Source organism: Notechis scutatus, chromosome 1, assembly GCF_049901735.1.
Source record: "Notechis scutatus isolate UNSWTSFEM ecotype Mainland chromosome 1, rNotScu1.2, whole genome shotgun sequence".
NCBI classification, from domain to species: domain Eukaryota; kingdom Metazoa; phylum Chordata; class Lepidosauria; order Squamata; family Elapidae; genus Notechis; species Notechis scutatus.
Window position 1 is genome coordinate 220937155 of NC_142009.1, and position 15308 is coordinate 220952462.

The window sequence follows — 15308 nt, forward strand, 5'->3', positions numbered from 1 at the left end:
TGGGTAACAGTCCCATCCACACCTGTCTTAATTTTATAAATCCACTTACACTCTATGGCATGCTCACCTGGTGGTAACCTGACATTTTCATATACCTCCAACCTTTGTAAGGATTTCAGTTCCTTATCCATTGCTTCCTGACAAGCAGTCTGATCCTTAGCTGGATACAATTTCAACTCATTATAGTTAGTAGGAACTATATTTACTTGATATACTATACTAGCCTGATATCTCTCTGGTGGTCATGTTACATGGGTTGAACGTCTAGGCAACTCAGGGCTTACTGGTGGACTCTTCTGTTCCACCTGCTCCTGTTCTTCTACCTCGTCCTGTGCCTGTTCTTCCTCTTTAATGGCAATTGATGGTTTAACTATCTCATCGTTAGGGACTACTTGGTGTCAATAACAACATCATTGTTAGATTCCTGTTCTAGTTTATGCCACCCAATGTGCTCAAGAAATTCAGTACTAGCACTACAGTAAATATTAGCTGTACCTGGAGCCCAAAATCTAAACGATCTATGGTTGGCCTCGTAACCTACGAAAAATAATTTCCTAGCTCTATGTTGCCCTTTAAATCTTACTTGTGAGGGAATATGCACCCATGCTGGAGCTCCAAATGTGTGTAGATAACTTAAATTTGGTTTTCTGCCATGCCAACGAGTGAATGACAATTCACCAGTTGTTGTGTTCACCACATTGTTTAACACATGGTTGCTACACATTATGGCTTCACTCCACAGTGTTTCAGGCAAACCTTAATTGGATAACATAGTGCGAGCCATGGCTTGTAACGTTTGCCCTCTTCATTTTATAAATGAATTATGTTGTGGCCTGTAAGGTGCAGAATGCTTATGCTCGATACCAGCCAATTTCAACATCGTTTGGAATCTATTATTAATAAACTCACTCTCGTTATCTGTAACTAGAGTAATTACCCTACATTTCATTTTCCTTTCTGCAAATCTTAGCCAATTAAAGAAATGCTGGAACATTTCTATTTTGTTTTTCATTAGATAGCAGAAACTGTACCGTGAATAATGATTCATTATACTCAAAACATGGCAGGCACCTCCCAAACTGGGTTTCTTAGGACCAATTATGTCAGCGAAAACAACCTCTAAAGGTTCTTTGGTCTTAAACCCATTCAGTCTGTTTGCTAGAGTAACCTTGCTTTTCTCCTGATTACAGGCATTACAGTTTAAGTACTTGCTACAGGGTTTTAATTTTACCCCCTCTGACAATTTAACAGTTTATTTCAGCATTTTGGAATTAATGTGCCCCAGACATCTATGCACTAAATGTATACATTCGTCATGTGGCTTAACATTGTTATAAACCGAGTTAGCCATCTGCAACTGGTCATCATGTATCACATATAAATCATTCTCTGAAGTAGCAGTAACACTTTTACCCTCTTTATTTATTATACAGTTATTTCCCCTAAAGGTTACTACATAACCAATATTAACTAAAGCCCTTACTGATAACAAATTAAATTTCAGTTTAAGTACATATAACATAGATAAATGCTCATTTACACATGAACAATATGCAGTACCTTCACCAGATGCTTTCATCTTCCATCCATTTGCCAATGATACAGGCTGCTTACTTGTGGACATCTTTACAAACCTCTCTCTATTTCTAGTAATGCACTGCAATGCTCCACTATCAACTACCCACAAATCATGGTTTACAGTTGAATTGCTAGACATAGCTAAATTAACATTATTCTTAGCCTTCTGGTGATTACCAGTATTCTGTCATTTGCCCTTCTTACAGAATCTAGTTATATGTCCCCTAGCCCCACAAGTAAAACATTTCCTAACAGTATAGGCAGTTGAAAACAAATCCTATTCTTGTGGTTGCTGCTCTCTAAGTTAGTCTCTATCCTGCCTTCTTCTTGCCTCTTCTAACAATTGTCCGGTTATGTCAGTCAATGTCAGTTCATTTCTGGTCAGGACTTCCAGTGAAGATACATCATAACTTTCATCCAATGAGGAAAGAATGATGTAAACCTGATGCAGCTCTGAAAAAATCAGTTCCTTTTCATGTAGCTCTTGTAAAGTTATTTTCATAAAGTTCAAATGAGCTAACATATCTCCACCTTTCAGAAGACATGCTCTAAACAGTTTACGTGTAAGATGTATGTGTGTACCTACACTGTCATAAACATAAATCCTCTTCAAATTCTCCCAAAACCTAGCAGCAGACTCTTCTCCACGAATATGGACTAGCTGCTGGTCACTCAGTGTTAGTCCAATTATACAAAGAGCTCATTCATTGTTCCATTTAAAGTCAGCTAACTGTTTGGCATCATCCTCATAATCTGGATCCCAAACATTTACATCTGGTGGATCCTGAACTGTAGCCCATAACCCTTCCCTACACAGAAGTAGACTGCACTTCATAGACCAGGAAACATAGTTTGTTCCATCCAACCAGGTTAACACTGATAGACTTGTTGATGGGTTTTGTGCTATCTTTACCAGGACAGTAACCCATGATTAAAGCTGTCTGTATACTGTACTGTGTATTCACACTAACTCTCAGTTATCTGAGTCTGGGCCCATAACCAGTGTTGAGGTATTCCCCATTAGGAGAATGAGTGCACTCAGGGAAACATAGTGAGAGTGGTGAGGAATAACACACAACCAGCATACAGATACACTGAATAGTAAAATGTAGGTTTAACTTCCTGTAAATGGGTAAACAAAGTCCAACAAACAGTCCAAATCATACATGGTTAAAGCAGGTAGTATTCAATACAATCAGTCCAGGGATAATCCAAAAATGAAGTCCAGTATCATAAACAAAGTTCAGTAAACGGAGTTTGCTAACAGTTTGCAAGACTCACAGCAATCCAAGCATTACAACGATCAGGCAAAAGGCAATAGGGAAATGCAAGAAGAGCAAACCAAGTTTCTGGCTCCATCTTATGGCTGTTGGAGGAACCTCAGCCAATCACAATTACAACACTCTCTTAAAGATACAACAGTATTAAATAACTATCCTGGTTTATATATTGCCAACCCAACTGTTAGGTGACTATCATTCCTAACAGGCATCCCCAGAAAAAAGTGCAAAAGACCCTGCCAATTATAGTAAAAGGCCGAGTAGCAAATTAAGAAACAAAAGGAGAGAAGGGTGATAACCATGATAGAGAAAGGGGACAAATTGTTATTTTGCGCGAGACTGGAAATAACAGAAGACTTTCCAGGATTTTTGAGGAGTTATTTTCTAAACCTAAAATTACCAGGGATAATTTATTAACATATTAAAAGATTCAGACATTAAAGAATCCTTCAGAGAACATACATAAATACTGAGCAAACCCCTAGCTATAAAAGAGATCAAAGCCCTTTGTATATAAGCATAATAGAAAAGGTTATAGAAAAGCTCATCTAAGAGGTTCATGTGATTCAGTAAAATGTATTTCATTTTTAAAATAATGTTTATTTTGGGTGCTGAGGAACAAATAATTTGCTTCTGGTTACCATGACTAGGGTAATGTTCATTCTTTTAAAGGTGCCTAAATCTTAGTGATCCAACCTTTTGGTTGGCCTTATCCAGAGATCTTTATTAGTTTAACAACTATTGAAGAATGTTATCTTTTTAATTATCTCTTGTTAATTAAAAATAAAAGTCTCCGAATGTCAAATGAGAAAAGACAAAAGCGAGTTTGTTCAATTCCGCACTTTTGTAACTGAACAATGGGGAAGAACCTAAAAAAATAGTGAACAGCACGTTCAAATGATTTATGAAACGCTTCAAAACTTTTCATCTGAAGTCCATTCATGTCCTGGTTGTCTTCTGTCTGGAAATGAGAGCAAAATTCAACCAAAGAAACATAAATACAGAAAGTTATTTATTAAAAAACAATTGTCTCTGCTTGCTTCTCAAAACTGACTACAGTAATGTAACACATTTTTCCTTCACGATGCCTGGTAACTCATATGCAATTTCTGAGATTTTATTTATCTAATACCTTGAACAAACACTTAAATAGCACTGGCTAAGTTGCCATGAAGATAAAGACTGCTGTTTCCAGAGGTACAAAAAGTGCCTTTGATTTTTTTATTTGTACGGAAGCTATTAGTACATTATGTACAATCCATCTTCCCTTAAGCTCTCAGAACAGAGAGATACTGATTATATCAGGCTCCTAGTCACACGGCTTCTGTCCTTCATGTGTAATGAAGGACTGAAATCCAACATTTTCAGTCCAGAAGTGAAAGCACCTTAATAGAAGCTATACTTAACAGATAACAGATAATCAGGGTTGGAAGGGACCTTGTAGGTCATCTAGTCCAACCCCTCACCCAAGCAGGAGACCCTACACCATTTCTAACAAATGGCAGTCCATTCTCTTCTAAGCCTCCAGTGATGACGCTCTCACAACTTCCGAGGGGAAGCTGTTCCATTGGTTGATTGTTCTCACTGTCAGAAAGTTTCTCCTTATTTCCAGGTTAAATCTCTCCTTGTTCAGTTTCCATCCATTATTCCTTGTCTGGCCTACAGGCACTTTAGAAAATAGTTTGACCCCTTCCTCTCTGTGGCAGCCCCTCAAATATTGGAAGACTGCTATCATGTCCATACTTCTGCCCATTATTTTTCCTGCATGATTCCCTTTGCTGTGGTCACTAAATTTTGACAGGGATTTGATTACTTCCGCAACCCACTTTATCTATTCATTTGTCCTATAGAACAGGGGTGTCAAACTCATGTCGTCACAGCAGTGTCACATGACATATCGTGACTCCCCCCCCCTTTGCTAAACTGGGCGTGGATGTGGCCAGTGTGTGACACATCCAGCTGCAGGTTGTGAGTTTGACAGCCCTCTTATAGAGGCATAATTCAAGGAAGTGTAGATTAACATGGTGTGATTTGTTTTTGTTTAGTAGGACTTTATTCAAGTGAGTTTTGAAAACATAAACAGATTTTGCTCACAACTGTAGAAAGTTTTTGTATGCGACTTTTACTAATATATACCGTATTTGCCGGCGTATAAGACGACTTTTTTGCCCTGAAAAACATGCCTCCCAAGTGGGGGGTCGTCTTATACGCCGGGAGGACTCCGACTCCCACTTCAGCTTGAGTTGCAGCCGGGAGGGAGGCTGGGGGAGCGGTGTGTGTGTGTGTGTGTGTGTGGCGGGTGTCACTGCGCCACGCGCTGCGCAACCTTTCCCCCTCTTCCTTCCTTAGCGGTGTGGGGAGGAGAGGATTCAAGATCCTCACGTGCGGCGTACTTTTCTTTTTCTTTTTCTTTTTGCACGCAGGTTTTGCATGCGGGCGGCTGTAGGTTAAGGATGGGGAGCCCCGGGTGGGTTATCAGGTTTTACGGTGCTTCCAACATGTGCGAACGGTGGGAGAGCGGAGAAGAGAGCGAGCGAGCACCCCGCTGTGTGAAATCCTGCCGTCAAAGCAACACTGGGGGAGGCAGGGTATAAATTTACCAGGTTAATGTAGCAATGGTGATTAATGCCCAGAACATTGTTTGCGGGTATTGGGGTGTGTGTGTGTGTGTGTGGTGGTGAGGAGAGGTTGTCCTTTGAATGCGGAAAAGTAGGTGTGACCTTGTGTAGGAAAATAAAGAGATCCTTTTAGCGTGTTTGGCTTCTTTGCCTCCCTCGTTCGTTTTGATGTGGAGATAATGGCCTTCGGGCGGGAGGGGAAGAAAACGGTAGCTGGATCATTTCAAATTTCACTTACTCTCCTGCCTCACTTCAATATGTCTGAGCGACTCCAGATACTGGAAGACTTTTTGAATGAAAGTGTTACCTCCATTTTTTTTTTAAAGAGGGCCACTTGGGGAAAAAAAAAGATTCTAAGGAATTCCTTGTTTCTTGATTAAAGAGAAGGCATTGAATATACTGTTCCTTGGCAGCCTTTTCAGTGTCCGGGTTTTTGGGGTGTGTGTGTGTGAGAGAGAGAGAGAGAGAGAGATCAGCTGTATTGAGAAGAGAACGTTTCCTGTGTTCTCATTTTATTTACAACATATTTTACGCTTAATGGTAAGCAATGAAAAATATTTTTAAAACTCATTTCTAAACTCCATAGCTATTTGCATATTCTTGGTTCAAAATTGGATTAGCTCATTTCAAAATTGTCCAAAGCAGAAAAGTGCGTCAAAAAAAAAAAAAGTGCAAAAGTGGAAGGTGTGTGGAAGAGGGGGTAGTCTTATACGGCGAGTATATAACAAACTCTATATTTTGAGTGGAAATGTTGGGGGTCGCCTTATACGCCCAGTCGTCTTATACGCCGGCAAATACGGTACACCTTTTAATGTAAGGAGGAAGTAGGGAAACATTTCTTATAATGCAGACTTTACATTTTTGTATCTTTTTTTAAAAAAAAAATCAATGTTTTCTACACATATTTTTCTTCAAAAATTGTTCATCAGCAATCCTCTATCCAGATAAGAGTCGTCTATGAAACTTCAGATGTCCTGGAAAGATCCTTAAAGCAACTTCTATAAAGTTTTAGGAAGATGCAACCAGCTTAAAAATTTGAGAATTGAGGTTATTGTTGTCAAAGAACTTCTCCAAAGGAGCTGCATAGCTCTACTCTTCTCTTCTGGACCTCTTTGAAGCCAAACATCCTTGTGATGAATACACACAACACCATTGTGATGAATAAACTAAGCAAATTGTGCAAAGCTTTACTTGTCTGGTAAGTCCTGAAACTGGGGTGGAAAAGTGTCTGCATTTGGTCTGCTGGGCTCAGCTTCAGTATCCATTGTTAGTAAGCACAATATAAATAAAGAATTCATGTTTAATGAAACAGAGGAATTTCCTGCTGTATTTCAACACCTTTTCAACCATTTATATCCACATATTACAGCACAAAGCTTTCTCTGATGGCACTATTGACAAAGCCTTCTGCCTGATTATTCACAATTAGCCATTTACAATCGTGGCCTTCATGTCTGTAGGACATGAATTAGCCATTTACAATAGTGGCCTTCATGTCTGTAGGACATTTACACAATTAAACCTAGACCCAGAAATCTATGAAGATTCTCAGTCCTCCAGGTTCAGAATGGAAGAAGCTTCTTGGATGAGAAGTGAAATGTCTTCAAGGTAAAACAAAGAAACTCTAGTTGCCTCTTTAAAAAGCACCCTTGGGACTACATCCAGTAGGCCATTAGAATGGATGCTGACCTGACCTCAGGAGGGAGGTTATTCTATCACACTGGGGTGTAGAAATGCTTATCAGTGTAATTTGCTTATTTACATTGTTTTAAAAATTTTGTGATTCTAACTGACTGGATATTTTACGTAATAAAAAGAACAACAAATTAAAAACAATAGAAGATATGTATCAAGGGAGATAAAAAGGAGAGCAGAACAAAATCTCACGGGCTCATCAACCAACCTGGTCAACGCTGCAAAAATAACTATGTTTTCAGTGCCTCTTGGAACATCATCAGAGTGAGAACCAGATGGATCTCTTGGGGAATATATTCTAGAAGGCAAGGACTGGGTAGGGCAGAATACGAGGAGTAGCTGTATTTAATAAATTTCACTCCAATTCGGTTTAAATGTAAAATAAATTAAACCACAAATGATTTTATCCATATTTTCTCCTGGTTCTTCCCCAAAACATACAAACACACACACACACACACACACACACACACACACACATATTGTGAATGTGCAGTATACACATATACATATACACATATTGTGAATGTGCAGTCTGGTGTAACTATTTGCAGACATGACAGGTAGCACCACTGATGGACTATGGTTTTAGACAATGTGTGATCAGCTACATGGAAATACAAGCAGTATTAAAGTATGTTATTACAGTGATCCTTGACTTTCCTTCCAATGGCCTTTTGTTTCTGATCTCCTTTTTGCTAAGGGCTTTCCTATTTTTCATTCACTGCATGTACCTGAAAGAAAAGAAGGACTGCATTATCAAAGCAGCCAGAACTCAGAGACAGGTTTAATAAAATGAAATGAATGGAGACAAAGCTAGCAATATTACTTCAAAAACCCATTGATTTCATTAGGAGAGATTTTGGCACATGCTTAATTCTTTATATATATATATATATATATATATATATATATATATATATATATATATATATAGAGAGAGAGAGAGAGAGAGAGAGAGAGAGAGAGAGAGAGAGAGAGAGAGAGAGAGAGAGAGAGAATGCAGAACTTTGAACTGAAGCTATATGTGTTTGTAGTGGTAAGGCTTTCTCCGAATAAAAAGAGTTAAGAATGGGAAAGGGGAAAAAGAGAAAGCCCCAGTTTTCATGGAAGTTATGGGTTATCCAAGTCTCTAGATATAATTCCTTTCCTAAAATTACTTAGGCACACTTACCACAAACACAGCAAACTAGAAGAAAGGAAGTTCTCTCTTTGTATGGATCTCAACACTTGGAATGAGAAGTACAGCTTTCTCTCTTTAAGTAGCCCTGGTTTTAGCCCTATGTGGTAGATTGATCAAGACTAGAATTATATTTTATTAAAATGGCAATACAGCAAAATCTTGCAAATCTGCCTGTATTTTCTCATCCCTCCTGCTTCCCAAAAGTGCTTTTTCAAAAGGCAACTCAACTTTCTTTGTTTTTGTTTAAAGATGTTTTGCTTCTCATCCAAGAAGGTTCTTCAGTTCTGACTGAAGAAGCTTCTTGGATGAGAAGTGAAACTTTTTCAATCAAAAACAAAGACAGTTGAATTGTCCTTTGAAAAAACATCTTTGGGCCAACCATGATCTGGATGACTGAGAATCTCCATAGACATTCCTCCCTCTTATACTGTAGGGATGATGGGGCAAGTATTTCTAATATTGTTCTACCTCCCTGAACTTAATGCAGGGAGGAATGCATTAAGTGCTTCTGCACTTAATGTCTTCATGGCTTCCAGATGGTTTCTCCAAGATCATCACTGAAAAGCATAGACACAGGGCAGTTGTCTCTATCTCATATGGAAGCCAAAACTATTCATTCCATACTGAAAATCATTTACCTGAAGAAACATGGTCATATAGAATAAAAATGGCTACTTGTCCCTCTTCATTTATTCACTTTTACATGTTACTGTACCATCTAAACAGGCCAAATAAAGTGAGATTAATATCTACCTGCCCTAATCTTTTGTTGGAATCCATTTTTTTCTGAAGATGCATTCAATCGTGTGAGTTCATGAACAGGTTTACTGATTATTTCTGAGTCCAGAGGATCATTTGTGATTTGTTCTACCAAGTACATTGATCATATCAGAGTGACTTTGAGTTGGACCCCTGTATGCCAAAACTAAATTAGTGAAAGATGTCCAGAGGATACCAGCAAAGCAAATGTAGAAAGTTGAAGTCTTGGCAGTCAATGTAAGGTCTCTTTGGTTTTGAAATTATTTGTCTGGAATGGTATAGGATTTCCTGCTTGAGCAGGAGGTTGGACTTGAGGACCTCCAAGATCCATTCCAACTCTGTTTTTTTTCTGAAATCAATGAGAAACCCATTGATCTTGCTTGGATCATGGTTGATGACAGCCTTTCTCTCCAAAATGAAGTCCTCTAGATGTGACAGCTACAAGTTTTATTATCCCCTGCTATTTTGATCAAGTGCTATTCTGGTTGGAAAATATAAATATTGCAGACCAATCTTTTCTAGTTGGAGAAATTTGTCTTGCAGTGTTGATAAATCAGAATATAGTTGCCTGGTGTCTGTTGAAGGAAGTGGCATACAAATATGTGTTTGTGTTTGTGTGTGTGTGTGTGTGTGTGAGAGAGAGAGAGAGAGAGAGAGAGAGAGAGAGAGAGAGAGAGAGAGAGAGAGAGAGAGAGGGAGAGAGGGAGGGAGGAGGGAGAGAGAGAGAGAGAGAGAGAGAGAGAGAGAGATGCATAAAGGAAGCAAATAAGATTCTCAAGTAAGAATTGCATGCTTGAGAATATCTATTTTTGTCTAGCTTTCTGACTGCATGGGTAAGCCTCCATGCAACTCATGAATTGGCTCTATCAAAAACACTACTGTACATCCTTCCTTAAATTACATAGCAGGAATGCAATGCATTTGTGAGAATAAGCCCTTGGAGCAATACTAATATGGCAAAATGGCACACAGACTTTAAATATGAACCACATTATCTGTCCCTAGAAGAGATTTGCTCATATATTTATCTATTTGCCTATCTATTTATCTATGTATATGCCTCTCTATCTTGGGGAAAGAGAGAAAATTTATCTTATGAGTTTTTTTCTAATGAAAGGGGACTTACTGGAGAATAAAATAAAAAATGCATGTTCCTAAAGGGGTATTAAAGTAACAGAATTTGTCCTTCTTCATCTTTATGGAGGCTGTAAGTCTCTCTAGAATGACCTCCAGGTACTACGAAAAATAAATCTCTTTTTGCCTTTCTAGCTCATTGAGAACAGTCCTGCATTTCTATAGTAACCCTAAGTTAGCCAACATTCTTTTACAGAAAGTAATATCCACTCAGATCATATCTTTAGAAAATCCAATTTTGTAACCAAGTTTATTAGGATGCAGGTAACCTTGATACGAAGGTACATGGTGGCTCAGTGGCTAAGACGTTGAGCTTGTTGATCAGAAAGGTCGGCAGTTCGGCGGTTCAAATCCCTAGCACCATGTAATGGTGTGAGCTCCCATTACTTGCCCCAGCTTCTGCCAACCCAGCAGTTCGAAAGCATGTAAAAATGCAAGCAGAAAAATAGGGATAACTTTGGTGAGAAGGTAACAGCATTCCATGAGCCTTCAGTGTTTAGTCATGCCAGCCACATGGCCATGGAGACGTCTTTGGACAGCGCTGGCTCTTCAGCTTTGTAACGGAGATGAGCACTGCCTCCTAGAGCTGGAAACAACTAGCATGTATGTTTGAGGGGAACCTTTACCTTTACCTTTAACCTTGATACATTCACTTTTGTACCTCCTAATCCTAGTATATTCCCCATTTCAAACAATATATTGAAGGTATATTATTTTTCTCTGATTTAATCCACTGATGGCATTTTTCTTTTATATATAGATATCATTTTTTGTCTTACAATGTTTTCTGATATTGATTCAGAAGTGTATTATGGATCATAGCTAAGTTCAAGAGGTGTGTACTGAAAATGTTTATATATAGATTTTGGTAAGATGAATTTATTCTCCATCTTTTCTTCACACCTTCAGCAAAGGATATCAGGGACATGTATTTATAGTTCTTCTTTAAGTTTCTACATCAATCCTGCCATGGAAAGATGAGGAGAACATAGAATTCCTAATCAGAAAAAATGTTCAAAAGTTATTTTCTTATGGCATAAAAGATATAGATGGGGAGGAGGGAATCCATAATGTTAGGATCCATGGTGTCAAGAGGACATTTAAAAAAAAAAACATGTTTCAACTTAGGGTTCCAATCCATAGAGCACAATAAAAATAATAAAATACTTTAATCTTAACACACACACGTCATGCAGAAGTCATTTAACTGCAAAATAACCTGGGCCTCTGAGTTTAGAAACTGGCCTTTAATGCAGAGTTCTGTCCTGCATTAAAAGGCCTGTTTCTAGTCATGTTCAATTAAGTACTATTTACTTAGTTATGAATAATTATATGGACTTGACCTTTCAAAAGAAAATGAAAAACAACCCTCTTTTATCACCTGTCTCATTGGTGTCAGTTGTTAAGTTGATTTGGGGAGCTTCTAAGAGTGTTAAGCAGAGCCAGGAGAAACCTGGCAATTACCTTTTCAACGGAACAATGTGAAAACAATTCTTAGCGATGTGGAACAGGGATACTTTAATAATATTTATTCCATCCAGGCATAGGAGCTGTCCAAGGTACTAGCATATTTTTGTGCAAGTACCAATTGTGATATTGGGCTTTAGGTTTATTCCTAAATCTAATTATGCCTCTCGCTGTTGGTTTGTGCCTTTTGATACTTCAAGTATTTTTTTCATAGTGAGAAATAGAGTTGGCTACTGTATATAAAAATAATGCAAAAGAATGTAGAACCCTGTATGTACAGTATATATGGTTTTGAGTTTCTTGAACAATGGCACATGGAAAATAAATAATAAATGCATCATAAAGTATGTAGTGTCTTTACTTGGGCTTTTATCACTACTTTTATTAGTCTTCAGAAATACAATGCATCACTCTATTTTAGTGCTGCATCTTGGTAATCAAGACTCATGCTTTCGATAAATACTGCATTAGTTCTGCATATTTCTGAATAGATGTATACAGTTCTTCCTTTTCCTTTCCTTTTTTCCTCTTCCTATCATAGGTCAATCAGGAATTCTTTAGACTTTGTGCTGTTCATCCAAGGTAACCAGCCATTACCCTGAATGCGAACACAGTTTATATCCTCAGGTCTAAAAGGACTGTGGAGGATCATTTTATTATTGTTCAATATTCATTCAGAAAAACTTTATCCTGAGATGTGGCTAGGCATAAGCAAGGCAACTCAAGCAACAACTGTTGAACCAAGGTACCTCAAATGGGCTAACTTTACAGAATGCACCCATAATCTTGGACCCATGGTTCCTGGGGGAATGAAATTTGGGGAAATTGTGGCTGCTTCAGTACTTCTGGCTGCTGCTGAGTTCCTACTGCAGTTGTATGATCTTTGTTTTCAATGTTCTAGGACAGTTTCCCAGCCAGTTTTTCAATCCCTCACTCCTTCTCACACCCAGCAGCAGCCATTTAACCTGTCTGCTGAGAGAAGGGAAAGGAAAGGTGATTCCTGATACTCTCTGTAATATTTTGCAAAGAAACTCAATGCGGAAGCTGGCAAGAAGTCAGAAGTTGCTCCAATTCTCACTGTTTTGTTTTTTTTGCCAATTCTGTTTCTCTCTTTAGATAAGGAAATATCTCTCAAACAATGACCCAATGGGTATGGTTTGTCTAGTGCAATGATCTGCAACCTGCGGCTCTGGAGCTCTTTTGGCCCTCTGCTGCGGCTGCTTGTCAGCTGATCCCACCACTGGATGACTCCTCACCTGGTCTGAGAAGGTAAGGGTGATGGCAGGGGATGGAGACTCACTCCATATTCCAGAGCAGAAGGTGACTGGGTGGGAGTGAGTGACATCGAGTTGGCACACCCACCCAGTCACACCAGCTGTTAAATTATTGGCTCCCGGTGTTTTCTTTTCTGTGGGAAATGGGTCAAATGGCTCTTTGAATGTTTAAGGTTGCAGACTCCTGGTCTAGTGCAATGCAAAGTTCTTTCTGTTCAGCTAGCATAACATTCGGAAGTTTTTAAAATAGCTATGTGAAAATTAGGCACACAAAAATTTCTAATAGATGATAGATTCCTAATAATATTTTTTCCTTATATGCATATTTTTGCAAACCCCTCTTTCTTAATAAAGTGAGATTTTCCCATTGTACTTGTGTGCCAATTTTTGGGTAAATTTTTAATTACATATGGCATTGCAAACATTTGGAAAAAAATTAGTTCTTTGTGTGCATTCACAATTTTGTAAGTTTGTCTTATAATTCAAGCCTAACTAATATTTTTCCTATGTCCAGTTTCAGCACACATTAGTATTTCCTGGTTTAATCAATTGTGGATTTCCTGGCCCCAGCTTCTTACCTTGTTTCCAGGTTTGATTTACTTTTTGGTTGGCTCATCCTTTCTTTCTGGTTCATCCATCGCCCATCATCAATGTTTCCTTCATGCTTTGGGGAAAAAAATAGCATTTCAACTTCATTTGGAAAACAATTCCAAAAACACAATATACACAGTTAGTGAAGGAGAACCAAGAAGAAAAGTAAAGACCACAATTTTCCTGACAGTTATGAAGACACAAATTAATGGTGGTAAGAATGTGATGGCTCAGTGGCTAAGATGCTGAGCTTGTCGATCAGAAAGGTTGGCAGTTTGGCAGTTCAAATCCCTAGCACCACATAACGAGTGAGCTCCCGTTGCTTGTCCCAGCTTCTGCCAACCTAGCAGTTCAAAAGCATGTAAAAATGCAAATAGAAAAATAGGGATCAAACAGGGATCACTTTGGTGGGAAGGTAACAGTGTTCTGTACACTTTTGGCATTTAGTCATGCCAGCCGCACGACCATGGAGACGTCTTCGGATAGTGCTGGCTCTTCAGAGATGAGCACCACCCCACTAGACCCAGAAATGACTAGCACATATGTGTGAGGGGAATCTTTACCTTTACCTTAAGGAGAAAATAAGCATTGTATTAATGTCAGGGTTTTCCCATATAACTTGATATGATTAAAATTATCTTGTAATTTCTTTATTTAATCTTTTATTAGTTTGAAATCTCAGAAGAATCTTAGAAAAAAGCCCAGTGCTTGCATTTGGGTATCTATTACATTATAAAATCCTGCCCCTCAATGTGATCTCAAAATTTTATTTACACACAAATTAAAAAAAGTTGAGAGTATGTCACTATTACCTCTCTTCACAATCCACTCTTTACAAGAAAATGTTAGACTTAGTCCAAAAATTTCATCCCATAAAGCAAAATTCAAATTTAAAGTAAATAATATTGCTCTCATGATCCATCATTCTCTTTTACTTCCGTCTTTCATCCACGATCAAAATTAAATTATAAGCTGTTCTATACAAGATTCAATCTTCTTGGTTCCGATAGGGTAAGGTACGCATTTATATGAAAGAGGTTTTGAACATGTCCCCATTCATATTTCAAACTGCTGAAAATTTCATGGAAAGCACACGTATGAGATGACTGTATGTGTACAAAGTACCATAAGAGGCTTTGAGGAAGTGCTTCAGTTCCACAAAGTTTTTATCAGATCATCCCACTGGAGCTGCTTTGTAAATCTAAGGTGGTGTTGAAGAACTTTGTAGCCTTTCACAGCACATTGCACATTCAACAGATTTTCTGCTGCTTCTGGGGTCATGACAGACAATATACAATGTCGCAACTTAGTTGCATATATGACAAATTGCTGAGTGGGGTTGACTGGTCTGATGCTCCTTCTGACAATGCCATGAGTCATCAGTCAACGAATTTTATCACTCCATTAAACTCTCTGTCTATGATGTGTGTTTTTTTTTAAAAAAACTTTTTAAAACTAATACTGTTTTAGCTCTCATCCACTTTCTCAGCTCTCGGCTTTTTCATTGTGGCTAATCATGAGCATTAATTTAGGTTTCACTTGTAGTAATAAATCGTTGCACTTCTGTGTTTACCTAACCAAGATAATTGGGAGTCCAGCAAATTTCTCCATACTGAATATGGGCTCTTAGCTCCCTTATAAATTCTGCCTGACTAAGGCATGTTTATATCTCTTAACATGTACTTCCAACATTTATTGCATTACAGTCTAGTTTGGAAGCATTACTGCT